Source organism: Balaenoptera physalus, assembly GCF_965194825.1.
Source record: "Balaenoptera physalus genome assembly, chromosome: 2".
NCBI classification, from domain to species: Eukaryota; Metazoa; Chordata; class Mammalia; order Artiodactyla; family Balaenopteridae; genus Balaenoptera; species Balaenoptera physalus.
In genome coordinates this window covers 140,594,035-140,606,454 of record NC_138883.1, presented here as the reverse complement: position 1 = coordinate 140,606,454, position 12,420 = coordinate 140,594,035, and the positions used below count along the sequence as shown (strand labels likewise).

At 40.7% G+C, this 12,420-nt stretch overlaps 1 protein-coding gene and 1 long non-coding RNA gene across 6 annotated transcripts in view; one reads left to right on the top strand and one right to left on the bottom strand.

Moving 5' to 3' along the window:
* The window catches only part of NTRK3 (neurotrophic receptor tyrosine kinase 3), a 391,080-nt gene that overhangs the window by 267,816 nt on the left and 110,844 nt on the right, over nt 1–12,420 (top strand). The gene's annotated exons all lie outside the window — the stretch shown is intronic.
* The window catches only part of LOC309655590, a 65,210-nt gene that overhangs the window by 34,231 nt on the left and 18,559 nt on the right, over nt 1–12,420 (bottom strand). The gene's annotated exons all lie outside the window — the stretch shown is intronic.

The following is a 12,420-nucleotide window of genomic DNA, read 5'->3' as shown; positions in this document are numbered from 1 at the left end:
CAAATTTCCCCTGTTATAAGGACAGTCATATTAGATTAGAGCCTACCCTAGTAACTTCATCTTTTTTTTTTTAATTGAAATACAGTTGATTGACAGTGTTAATGATTTCACCTTAACTTGATCATCTGCAAAGATATTGTTTCCAAATAAGGTCACATTCTGAAGTAGCGGAGTTATCTTTTGCGGGGGCACAAATCAACCCATAACAATCCCCCATTCGCTATACCTCACCCATGCTGCTCCCACCATTTGCAATGCCCCCCACACATTTCTGCCTAGTGACCATCTTTCCCACCCCCTCTCCTCCTCTTGTATGGGATTGCTCCCCCACTGAACTCCCACAGCTCTGGGTGGGTACCTTTCTCTCAACACTTACTAGAGTAGATCCCACATTATAAGAATTTATTTTAGGATCCTAGTTGACTGTATACTTCCTTTTCTTTTTTTGCTCGTGGAAAATTGCTACTCAGATATTTGCAAAAGTTATTGCTAGGTAAGCTTCGAAAGGTCTAGCCTTCACGTACGTGGCACTGGATTTTAAGTTTCTCTAGGGTAGTCACTGGGTTTTACTCATCTTGGTATTCCCCTTCCCACCTCTGAATATAGTGCCTGTGAGCACAGGAGGCCCCTCAATACGTGTTGGCAATTTGGAGATTTGGAGCACAATGAAAGCAGGGATTTGAATCTGCATTTGCCAGTGTCTGTCATTGCAAAGTGCTGATGCTTTCTGACCTGTATAGCATCTATCTACTGCTCTTAATCTGGATCCTAGCTAGACCATGACACCGCCATTGCCCAAAATGAATGAGCCTTTTTGTGTGTGTGTCTCTGTGTGTATGATGCTTCCCTCTAGTTAAAAAGAGCAAGCCCCAAGAAAGGTTAAAAACCATTGCTCTATAGAGATACACGGTGGGACCCTTCTTGTCTGTCTTCTTTTCATCCTTCCCTTCATCATTATTTTCAATACCTTCATCATTATCACTAATCATAGGAATTCCAAGTCAGAAAAGCAACTCATAGGTTTATATTCTTTAATTGTTAGGGCTATAAATTTAGAATGTACCAGCTACCTGATCCTATTAGCCATACCCTACTCTAAGATAATCTGCTTAAAATTTATACCACTCAGGGATTTGGACTTTATTGATTACATTTCCTGCTAGACTCAGGCCTTTGCCTTTTGCTTATTGGAGCCTAAACAAAATGGCCATGACCCTGAGGAAAGTCAGGCACCCTGGGATAGCAGATAGACTTGAGAACTTGGGTTCTGGGAGGGCCACATGATCAAGAAGGAGGCAGTGATGTTAAGATAATTTTTTTTCTCTTTCCTTACCTAACAGAGTTATTGTAAGGTTAACATAATCATTTAAAGTTTTGGAAGAAGAAATGCTTTGTAAATGCCAAGATACTATAGTAGGACTTCAAAATAATGTGGCATATTGTTATACAGATTCTCACACACACACACACACACACACACACACACACACACGAGTCATATCACACAGTTCTAAAAAATAAGTTTTCTATTCTCTAAAATGCTGGTCTATCAGGTGAGAAATAGGGGGAGCTGTTGGAAGTGCTTCCTGATTTGGTTTCAGTATAGCAGAGGGGTTAATATAGCACAGTTCAATATAGCACAAGAGCTGGAATGAGAAAGCCTAGATTCAAGATGGCGCTGCATCTTATTCACAGGGCAACTTGGCATGAGTTACTGAACATCTTCACTCCTTTTTTTCTTCATCCACAAACTAGGGACCATAACAGTTCTCCCCTCATAGGGATGCTGTGAAGGTTAGATGAGGAAGTCCATACACAATACTTCACTCATTGTCTGGGCATGTGTAAATGCTTATAAATACTAGTTGTTAGGTTTTTTTTAAAAATGATCTTACTGAGAAATGAAAAGAATATATCCATGAATAGTTTCACTGTTGTATATTATATTTAAAACAGTTCCAGATAACAGGAGAAGAAATATCACACAGAAAGTCACAATTAACTGCCAAACGACTTATACAGACAGTGAGATTTGAGCTGGTTATTGAAGAATTCATGGGAATTGGATGGGGAAAATAAGTTAGAAGGGACAGCACAATACCATGGAAGTGAGGACAGAAACTAAAAACTGTAAGATATGGTCAACTTAGAGCTTATCTAAACAGAGATTGTGAATAGGGGAGGGGTGGGTGACAAGGGCAGAATATCAGGCTGAAAACAGGGTGTGGCAAGACCAGGATGGCAGCCTAAGCCATCTGGGATTCATACAAAGGCACTTTCAATCTGTGTTGGCCCCTGAACAGGGTGGTGGATTGGTGAACGTGATGTTTTAGCGACATAATTTGACAATGGTGTGTCAGAAAGCTTAACCTAGGGACTGGAATCAGAGGAATATATTACAAAGCCCCAAAACAGTGGCCTTAAAATTGAAATGGGGGTTGAGGAAGCCTAAACCAATACTTGTTAATCATCTGTTTCATGTGCCAGACTTTGACCTGATCCTTTTTTTTTTTTTTTTAATCACAACAGCACCTGCGAGATAGATAATGATATTTCCAATTTACAGAAAGGGAAATCAAGGCTCTGAGAATTTAGGTAATTTACTTAAGGTTTTAAAGTCACACATACCTGGTAGGTAGTAGAACAGGAATTTGATAGCCAGTCAATCTGTCTCCAGATCTTTCTGCCATGCTTTGCTGAAGTGGGGAATCTAGTAAAAGCATGTGTACGTGAGATACTGCAAAACAAGTATTGAAACCTGATGTTTGATTAGATATGGGAAATTAGGAAGACACTGGCAAGAAATGGGGATGATTCCAATAGTTTGTGCCTAGGTGATTATAAGCATGGTAGAGATTTTAAAGAATTGGCCTATCAGGAAGGGAAATTGTTTGGGACGGGGATTATAGAAATGTTGGGTTTGTGGTTATGATGCACAATAATGGAAATGCCAAGTAGCCAGTTGGCATCATGAGAATGGAATTTAGAAGAAAGTTCTTGGCTGGAGTTAAAGGGTTAGACGTCACACCCCTGGATGTGGACATTAATGATGGATTGTACAAGGAGAGAGAGAGAGAGATGGAGAGAAGATGGCTAGAACAGCATTCCTACACTTTAATCACCTGAGGATTCTGTTAAAATACAGGTTTTGATTCACTAGGTTTGGAGTAAGAGCTTGAGAGTCCTCATTTCTAGAAAGCTCTTAGGTGATGCTGCTGTTGCTGGTCCAAGAACCACTCTGAGTAACCAAGGGTGAAAGGACTGATCCTTGAGAAACCACCATAGGTACAGGTGGAGGAAAAGAAGCCAACAGAAAGAACAGGAGCGGAAAGGTAGAAAGATGACACAGTATTATAAGTGTCATGGGGGATGTGGGATGGTGTTGAGATACCACACTCTGTGGAATGACCAAGGTGAAGAGGAATGGAGAAAATCTAGTTAGGGAGTAACCATTGGTGACCTTCAAGAGGTCAGTTTCTGTGGAGGGAATAGAACTTGGATTATGGGAAGTTAAGCATTAACGATCTGTGAGATAGTGGAGTTATAGTTGGAATTGGATCATGCAAAATGTTGGTATCCAAAGGAACTAAGGAAATGGGATGATAGCAGACGGTATGTAAAGTGGAGGACATTGCTCCATCATTTACTAGGTGAGAGACTGGGAATGTGGGCACACATGGATTTGGTACATGAGCACATACCAAAAGATAGAGATGACCATATGTAGATTTCTGCAGAAAGGGGAATAGAACAGGATTTATGGAAGATGCTGGAGAGATAGGAAATAATTGAGGAAAGAAGTTGGAGATAGGATTGAAGGCACCAGTTAAAGAAAAAAAGAAAATACATTTTTCTCTAATACCGAAAGAAAAAAAAGTAATCGGGCTGTGGTCAAGATGGTGCAATGGGTTCATGCTTTAGTGCACCTCCTCTGCTCCAAACACATTGCAGTGACAGAAGAATATAAGGACACACAGCTGGGCCTAAGACCCAGCTGTGTGGGCCTAAGAGCAAGATAAGTAACCTGATGGGTCAGAAATAGTACAGAAACAAAAGGTTGATGAGCAGAGCTGCATTCATTCTCGGGCTGGGCTCCAAGTCTGGAGGCAAAAAGTAAGGACAGAAATTTAGCTCTCAAGGGTCCTGCACAACTATATGTGGTCCAGATTGTCAAGGGATCAGGGCTAGAATCACTGCTTGAAGCCATGGGTTGGGGACAGGCTTCCACATTGATGAAAAGAGTCTGAAAAAAATAGTGTTGCCAACCCCTATCTGAGAGTACAGCTAATAGGAATCTCTGAACCTAAGGAGGTAGGGGAGAGAGGTAAAGATGTAACCAGGAGATGATGAACTGACTTAAGCCACTCACCTAGCTGAAGACTGTTCTGCTATATCCCATTGCAAATCAGTATGGAAGGGAGAAACTATTCAACATGAGGAATAATAAAGTTATATTATTACCTCATACCAGTCACAAAATAAGTTATAAATTCTGGTTGAAATTTAGAAGTAGAACTTTTTGTTTTCAGCAGCTTTTTATTTTAAAATGGTATCACCCTTTAGGGGCCCCAGGCCATCATTATAGGATGGGTTTGGAATTGAAGTTCTAAGAGCCTTGGTGGAGGCAGCAATAACAACAACAACACCAAAAACGTTAGACAATGATGACTGAGCACAAAAGGAAAAGAGGGAAAAAAACCCCTTCCTACTCAAAATGAACTACAATCCAACATTATGAACCATGTAGAAAAAAAAAAACAGTTAATAATAAAGATGTTTGTTATCCTGACTTTCACTCAACAATGTTCTGGATATTCTACCCAATGCAATAAGACAAGAAAAGAAATATAAGAATTGTGGAAAGACATACGACCATCTTTTTGTGAATGATATGATCATCCTACATAGAATATCAAAAGGTATTTATAAAGCTAGAACAAGTTAGAGAGCTCAGCAATGTTACTAATACAAGATCAGTAAACACAAATTAATATATTCCCTAAACACAGTTAGAAAATTTAACTGAAAACAAATCACACTTACAATAGCAAAAATGAAATAAAACAAAAAAAGGCAAAAAAATATAAATTCTACAAAGGATATGCAATATCTTCTAGAAAATACAAGACAATATTAAGAGTATAAAATAAGAATGAGTAAATGGAGCATATATCTTGTTCATAAATAGGAAGAACCAATATAATGAAGATGTTGATTATCCCCCAAGTTTATAAATTAAATACACTCCCAATAAAAATCCCAGCAGGGTTTTTGAAGACACTTGCTTGATAAGCTTATTCTATAATTTATATGAGAGAATGAAAGACAAAGAATAGCCAAGGTATTTTTTTAAAAGAGGGTTGAGGAGATTTGCTCTCATAGACAAAAAGACATATTATAAAGTTCTAGTAGTTAAGATGGGGAGACAAATAGGCCAAAGTATAATAATATTTTTTTAGCACTCAGAGAACATACATGTGTATATATGTAGATATATAGATAGACAAACAAACAGAAAGATGTCTGGCTATGTGTGTATTTTTGATGTGTCATTTCAAATCAGTATGAAAGGGAGAATTTATTCAATAAAACCACATGAGGAAAAATAATCTCATACCAGCCACACAATAAATTATAAATTCTGGGTGAAATTTAAAAGTAGAACTTTTTGCTTTAAATAAGGTTTTTGTTTTAAAATACTTTTAGATATACAGGAACGTTGCAACAAGAATGCAGAGAATTCTCTTATACCTCTCACTCGGTTTTCTCTATTGTAATCATCCTAAATCACCATGACACATTTGTCACAACTAAGAAGCCAACTTTGGCATGTTATCGTTAACTAAACTCAATACTTCATTCTGATTTCACCAGTTTTTCCTCAAATGTCCGTTTTCTGTTTCAGAATCCCATCCAGAATACCACATTACATTTAGTTATCATGGTTCTTTAACCTCATCTGATCTGTGACAGTTTCTCAGACTTTCCTTGTCCTTGATTACCTTGACAGTTTTGAGGTCAGATTTTATGCAGAATGCCTCCCAATTTAATCTTGTTGGTTGGGGTCATGAGTTCTGGGGAGGAAGACCACAGAGATGCGTGCTGCCCTCATCACATCATATCATGCTTATCACATGGCATCACTGAATATGCTAGCCCTGATCACCTGGCTGAGACCAGGATTCTCCACTGTAAAGTTACGTTTTCCCCTTGCCATACTCTTTGGAAGTAAGCTGATAAACACAGAACACAAGGTGGGGAGTTAAGCTCCATTTCCTTGAGTGAGGAGACTCTACATAAATTTTTGGAATTCTTCTCTAAGAGAGATTGTTAAATATAGTACTTTTAGAGGAAAAGAGTATATCCTTTGACATTGAGGGGGGGAAATCTTAAGATACAGATTATAAATAACATAAAGGGAAAGATTAATGCATTTGTCTACATTAATTTTTAAAAATCTATATAAGATACCATATACAAACGTAAAAGATAAACCATAGACTGAGAGAGCATAATTCCAATGCATACAGCCAACAAAGAATTTACATGCAGAATAAATAACAAACTCCCACAAATAAAAAAGACCAACTTATATACAATGTATGTATGTATGTGTAGATATATATAGTATGGGTATGTACATATTATATATTACTATATAATATTATTATATAGGTAATATATATCCACACATATACACATAATATATATAATGCACACACATGTATAACACACACGCACACACACACACACACACAGACACACAACACAATGAAGAAAGTATAGGAAGAGACACTTCACAGAACAGGGAACTCCAATTGAGATGATGTGAACCTCAGCAGTAATCAGGGAAATGCACCTTAAAGCTACAAGAAGATAACATCTACCACACATCAGATAATATCATATATGGAGAGACAGGGTAAGACGTTCATCCATTTAGTGATCATAGAAATATGAGTTGGTCCCATCACTTTGGGGAAACGTTTAGCAATAGAGTGAAGGATTTCTATACACTAAATTATAGGGATATCCTCTAAAGCCATTCTTCTGAAACATTTTTTTGTGCATAGAAATCACCTGAATAACTTGTTAAAATGAAGATGTTGATTCACTGAGGTCTAAGAGTCTCCATTTCTACCAAACTCCTAGCTGATGCTGATGCTGGTCTACATGCCCATAGTTTGAGTAACAAGCCTCTAGAGGTCAGCAAACAGTGGCCTCTGGGCCAAGGCCCAAATCTGGTTCCTGTCTGTTTTTACCACTGAAGTTTTATTGAAACACATTTGTTTGTTTCTGTGTTGTCTATGGCTGCTTTCAGACTACAATGACAGAATTTAGTAGCAGCAACAGAGACCGTATGATTTGTATAAAGCCTAAAATAGTATTTATTATCTGGGCCTTTACAGGAAAAGTTTGCCAACTGCTGCTCTAGAGAAACTCTCCCACATGCACGTAAAGAGACTTGTGTAATAATATTTATTGCAACTTTTTTTGGAGTAATGACAGAATGGAAATAAGTGTCAGTTAGTAGAACAGACAAATAATTTGTAGTATAGTCACATGGTAGACTCCATCAGTTACAATTAATGAATGAGAACTACAAGTCTTAATGTGGATAAATCTAGAAAAAACATCCCTTGTTTTAAAATTTAAACTTAGGCAATTTTCTTACAGATATATACCTCTGCAGGCAAATTATTAAAAGATGCCTGGAAATGATCCTCATCTATTTCAGGGCAGTGATTACCTCTGGTGAGGGATTAGATTAGGAACAGGATCATGAATGCGTTCATATGGGCTCACAACCATAGGTGTCATGTATTATTTCTCTCAAAAATTTGGAAAGAAGATATCAAAATGTAATAAATTGTTAATACTGGGTGGTGGGTACACAGTTTTGATAATCTCTACGCTTTCTTATTTCAGATATTTCAAACATTGGAAAAGAATAAAAAGAATCAAAAAGGGGAAAATATGCTGAATATAAAGACAAGTATTTTGAAGTGCAGGGAGGGGGTGAAGATAGAGAAAGGTTATTCATACTTGAGGCTCTCTCTCCTCTCAATTAAGCAAGAGATATTCCGGTATTACAAATTGTCCCTTATATAGTTAATTTTGAGAATGGTAAACAGGTTTTACCAGGTGACTAATTTTACTCCATGGCTTGTGAAGTATTTTGATTCTAAGAGGTCACTTCATCCAGGTCCTGGAGTGGAAGGAATTTCCCTTTCTCTGGAATAACATTTCACTCCTTTGATCCAAGCTCAGCTTATTGCTGGGACAATAGTGATACCAAGAGCAAAGCCCCCAAGTACATTCCTCCTCCTTTTGAGTGCAAGCCTTGCAGTATTCCTCAGGGAAGAGTCAGGAGAGCCTTCAAGATTCCTTCAGGGAAGAGCCTTTGGCTTTTGTCTGAGAATCTCAGTGTTCCATGCCCTTTTATCTCACCTAGGTGTGGATGCCCTCCCACCGTGACTTCTCCTGGCATGATTCCCTGAGCTAACTCACATTTGGGTTGCATTCAGCAGCAGCCCCTCCCTCAGAGCATCTGCGCACAGCTGGAACCAGGCTTTGCACATGGACCAGGGCAGTCTCATCATTGATTTTCCCAGCAGTATTGAGGCAACTTTACAGGAAAAGGTGCTGTGTACTGAAGCTGGGGATCTCAGTTCAACAGTCTTAGCCATGAAATATACAAGAGGGACGTTTCAGTTCCAAGTACATTTGCATATCCTATAGAAGCCTTTGTAGCATGTTTGTTGTTGTAAGGATATGGGAATACTTTGAGTCAAATCATACCCCATGACATTTAACAGCTGTATTGAAAAGTCCTGCTAGCTGGCAATTGATAACCTTTGGTCAAGTGCCTTACATGTGTCAAGGAAAATGGAAGCATAGCCAGCTGATGGTACAAATACCCAAAATACCATCTTCTCACGCAACAGTAGCATTATAAGTGGTCTCTAGCATGTTTTCTTCTTGGGAACCTGATTTCCGAACACAATGCCCTCTTACCCATACAGTTCAATTCCTGAACTATCTCCTCTTTCTGAGGTAGGTTTATCCCTCTGATGGAGGTTTCCAGCCACTTATGTATCATTTTTAACCATAACCAGAGGAAGCATAAGTTTGGTCATTATAGGTATAATCAGTGAGGCTTGCTGAGAGGGCATTCCCTGGTCTTTAATGCACTAGTGCTGGCTTTATGTTTATTGTAAAGTTTTCAACTCAAATGCTAAGATAAACCATGCAGGGATTGTAAATAAGTGAAGGGACCAGGTGGAGGATAATAGGGAGTGGTGTGGCATATGGTGAATTAGAGAACACATGCCTTGTCTAAATGGAATGGCCACCACTTTGCTCTAGCTGATTATCATTGTGCAGAAATGCTGGCCCAACATTGACAGAACTCTTGGATTTTTAAGGGAAGCTAGAAATAGGGATATTTTAAATGTGAAATCTTCCAACTTTTAGATGTTGGCAACTAATTCAAAAATTTTTTTAAAAGCACGCTAAAATGAGACACAACCCAGAGCCACAGATGGCCCATTGGTTAGGTTTGCAACCTCAGAATGACAGAGGAAATGATCTGAGAGCTTTAAGTAAGATAGTTTGTGGCCAGCAAGTCTAGGCATTTGGGTCTCACCCACGTGGCTCAGTGCCACCATCTTTTTACTGAATCTGATGGCAGGAAAGAACTTAGATTGAGAACAACAATAGCCACATCAGGAGACAAAGGTACAGAACCATGTAACAATAGTCATCACCCGGGACCACTGGGGCTCTTTGATGACCTTCTTCCCATGACCTTAGAGAGGTCACCATACAGGCCGCAAACGAAGCAAGCAAAATTTATGAGGGACATTTTCTTTACTGTAATGTACCTTTTCCTGTCACTTCTTGTTCACATAGTGACCCAAGGGGAGAGTGCTGGGGAGAGAGCAATTCTGGGCTCCATACTTGGCCTCCCAGGAGGATTCTCAGATTCTACACTCTTGCTCTAGGTGTCACTATGTTCTGAATAATTGCTCTTCTCTACAAATTCATGATTATCTCTCTTTCATCAGGTTTACTTTTCATCCTTCTTAAGCTGAACTCCCAGAAGTAACATCAAAATGAAGGGGTCAATGTCTAGATAGAGTTTGGGATTCTTTACTTGGTAGGTCCTAATACAAACCAAGTGGTAGGTGTGGCTGGCTGACACTTGCAGAAAATGAGGCAGCGTGGGAAAGGGTTGGGCTGGGCATCTACTGGAGGAGGGCAGTGGCGGGGCACGGGGGGTGCTTGGCTCCCTGGTAGGGAAGCTGTTAGTGAGGAAGGAACACTCTAGCCCTCCAGCCAGGCCTTGCAGAAGGAGCCGGAGGTAAAGCCCTGCTTCCCCTGGAGAATGTCCCCATCACTGCGGCCTTGACCTCCATTTCTGCCTCCTTTTCCGTACATTGATTTTCAACAAATGGAAGCCATGTTGCAAAGCAGTTAATTATAAGGAGTTTAAGGTTATGAAAAACTTGGTTCAATGTTCAATATCAGACTCTGCCACAAAGTGTACTTGGTTTTTTTTTTTAAATATATATTACTGAGCCTTAGTTTTCCCACATGTAAAATAGAGTTAATAATATCAACTTTTAAAAGATATTGGAGGGACTTCCCTGGTGGTCCAGTGGTTAGGACCCTGCTCTTCCACTGCCAGGGCCTGGGTTCAATCCCTGATCGGGGAACTAAGATCCCGCAGGCTGCGTGGTGCAGCAAATAAAGTAAAATAAAATAGAGATACTGAATTATCTGTAAGCAGTGCCTGGCACCATCACTAGCTTATACAGGTCTTTGGATTCCAGGGTGATCAGTGATGCATTGGATGGTAGGGCTGTTATAGCCGGGCATTGCTTGAGTCTCCCTTCTTTAGCCCATGCCTGCCCACAGCATGCTTCAAGACATTTCACATCTTCTCACCCCTTGGGGAATGGTGTAGAGGGTGTGGCTAGGATGCCCCCTGACTGGGGTGGGGTACAACGCAGGCTCCCCACCCTGACATCTATCCTGTGGACCCCTCCTGCTCTCACTCTCTCTCTGGACAAGGATCTCAACTGCTCTGTGCCTCTGATTCCCTATGATTAAGCCACCCATGACCTCAGTGCCAGGACTCCTGTGTGTATCAACCTCCTCTTTCTCACAGCCAATGCTATGTAAATGCTAAGCGTTTCTGCGATGTAGCGACTTTAAGAGGATGAATGAATACATTTGACGAGGGAATGCTGGGAAATAATCCAATAGGGCTCCATTTGGTATTGGGCCTTTTATCAAGGTCATAACCCAAACCCACTTTATGGGGTTAGGGAATAAAATTACCATGTCGGATAACAAAAAGGAAGAAGCAGGGACAGAAAGGGAGGCCTTGAGAATCCAAAGTCAAATGAGTGTGTAGACAGAAGATGCAAGGGAAGTTCTCACTGGTGGGTGCCTGGAAAGCTGGTAGCGCTAGACTTCCAAGGCCAGAGCAAGAGAGTGGGGCTGGGATGAAACCCCAGAGAGGGTGAGATGATTAGGATTTACAAGATTGTCAGAAAAACAGAGAGGTGTGAAGGTCTAGGCCATCCTTTGTGTTACACGGCCATAGAAGGCAGCCCTTCTCTTGCTGCAGTGAATATTAAAGAACTTGCCCTTGAAGATTTAACTGGCTTTTGGCCCAATGGGATTGGCTCCGAAAGCTTTCATCCAATTCTCTGGGTGCTTAGCACCCCCTAGCCTCTTCCTTCCCAGCTTCCCTCCCTTCCCAAAACGATCCCAGAGTCTCTGGCTTGCTTCTCAGAAAACATACACCTAGACAGTCCCTGAAGACCAGGCTCTGTTCTGAATTACAGAGGGCCTACGAGTAGCTTTGTGCTGGATGACTCTGGGGACAGCTGTTGACAGATGGAGGAAAAGGTTAGACGTGAGGGTCCATGGGCCACTGGGGGGCGAGGCTTTCTTCAGAAGTATATTTGCTCCTCTTTGGCCTTTCCTCCAGCCATCTCTCCCTTTCCCAGTCCAGGTCCATGGTGGTCCTTGTCCCCCCTGCCCTCCCCCGAGCATATGCCTTTTCCTTCCTGATCTGGGGTTGTTCTGAGTGAAAGGGGGAGGAATGGAGGATTTTGGAGCGGTGCTCTTATGCTATAAGGCCACAGCATTTAGAATCTTGGAAAGGCTCCATCTGGGAAAGAGTTCCAGAGGAAACAAACTTCAGATCCCGGCTCATATGGGAAAAGGCTCATGTTCACGGAGGTGGCTTCAGGGACCTTGGCAGAGGCTTGGCCCCTGCCTTTAATGGATCCGACATGGAGCCTTCCAGGGCCCACGATACTGCATGGCGTTCAAGGGAGATTTCACTCGCAAGCTATCATACCTCTTTCATAGGACTTAGAGTTGTCAGGTCTCTAGGGA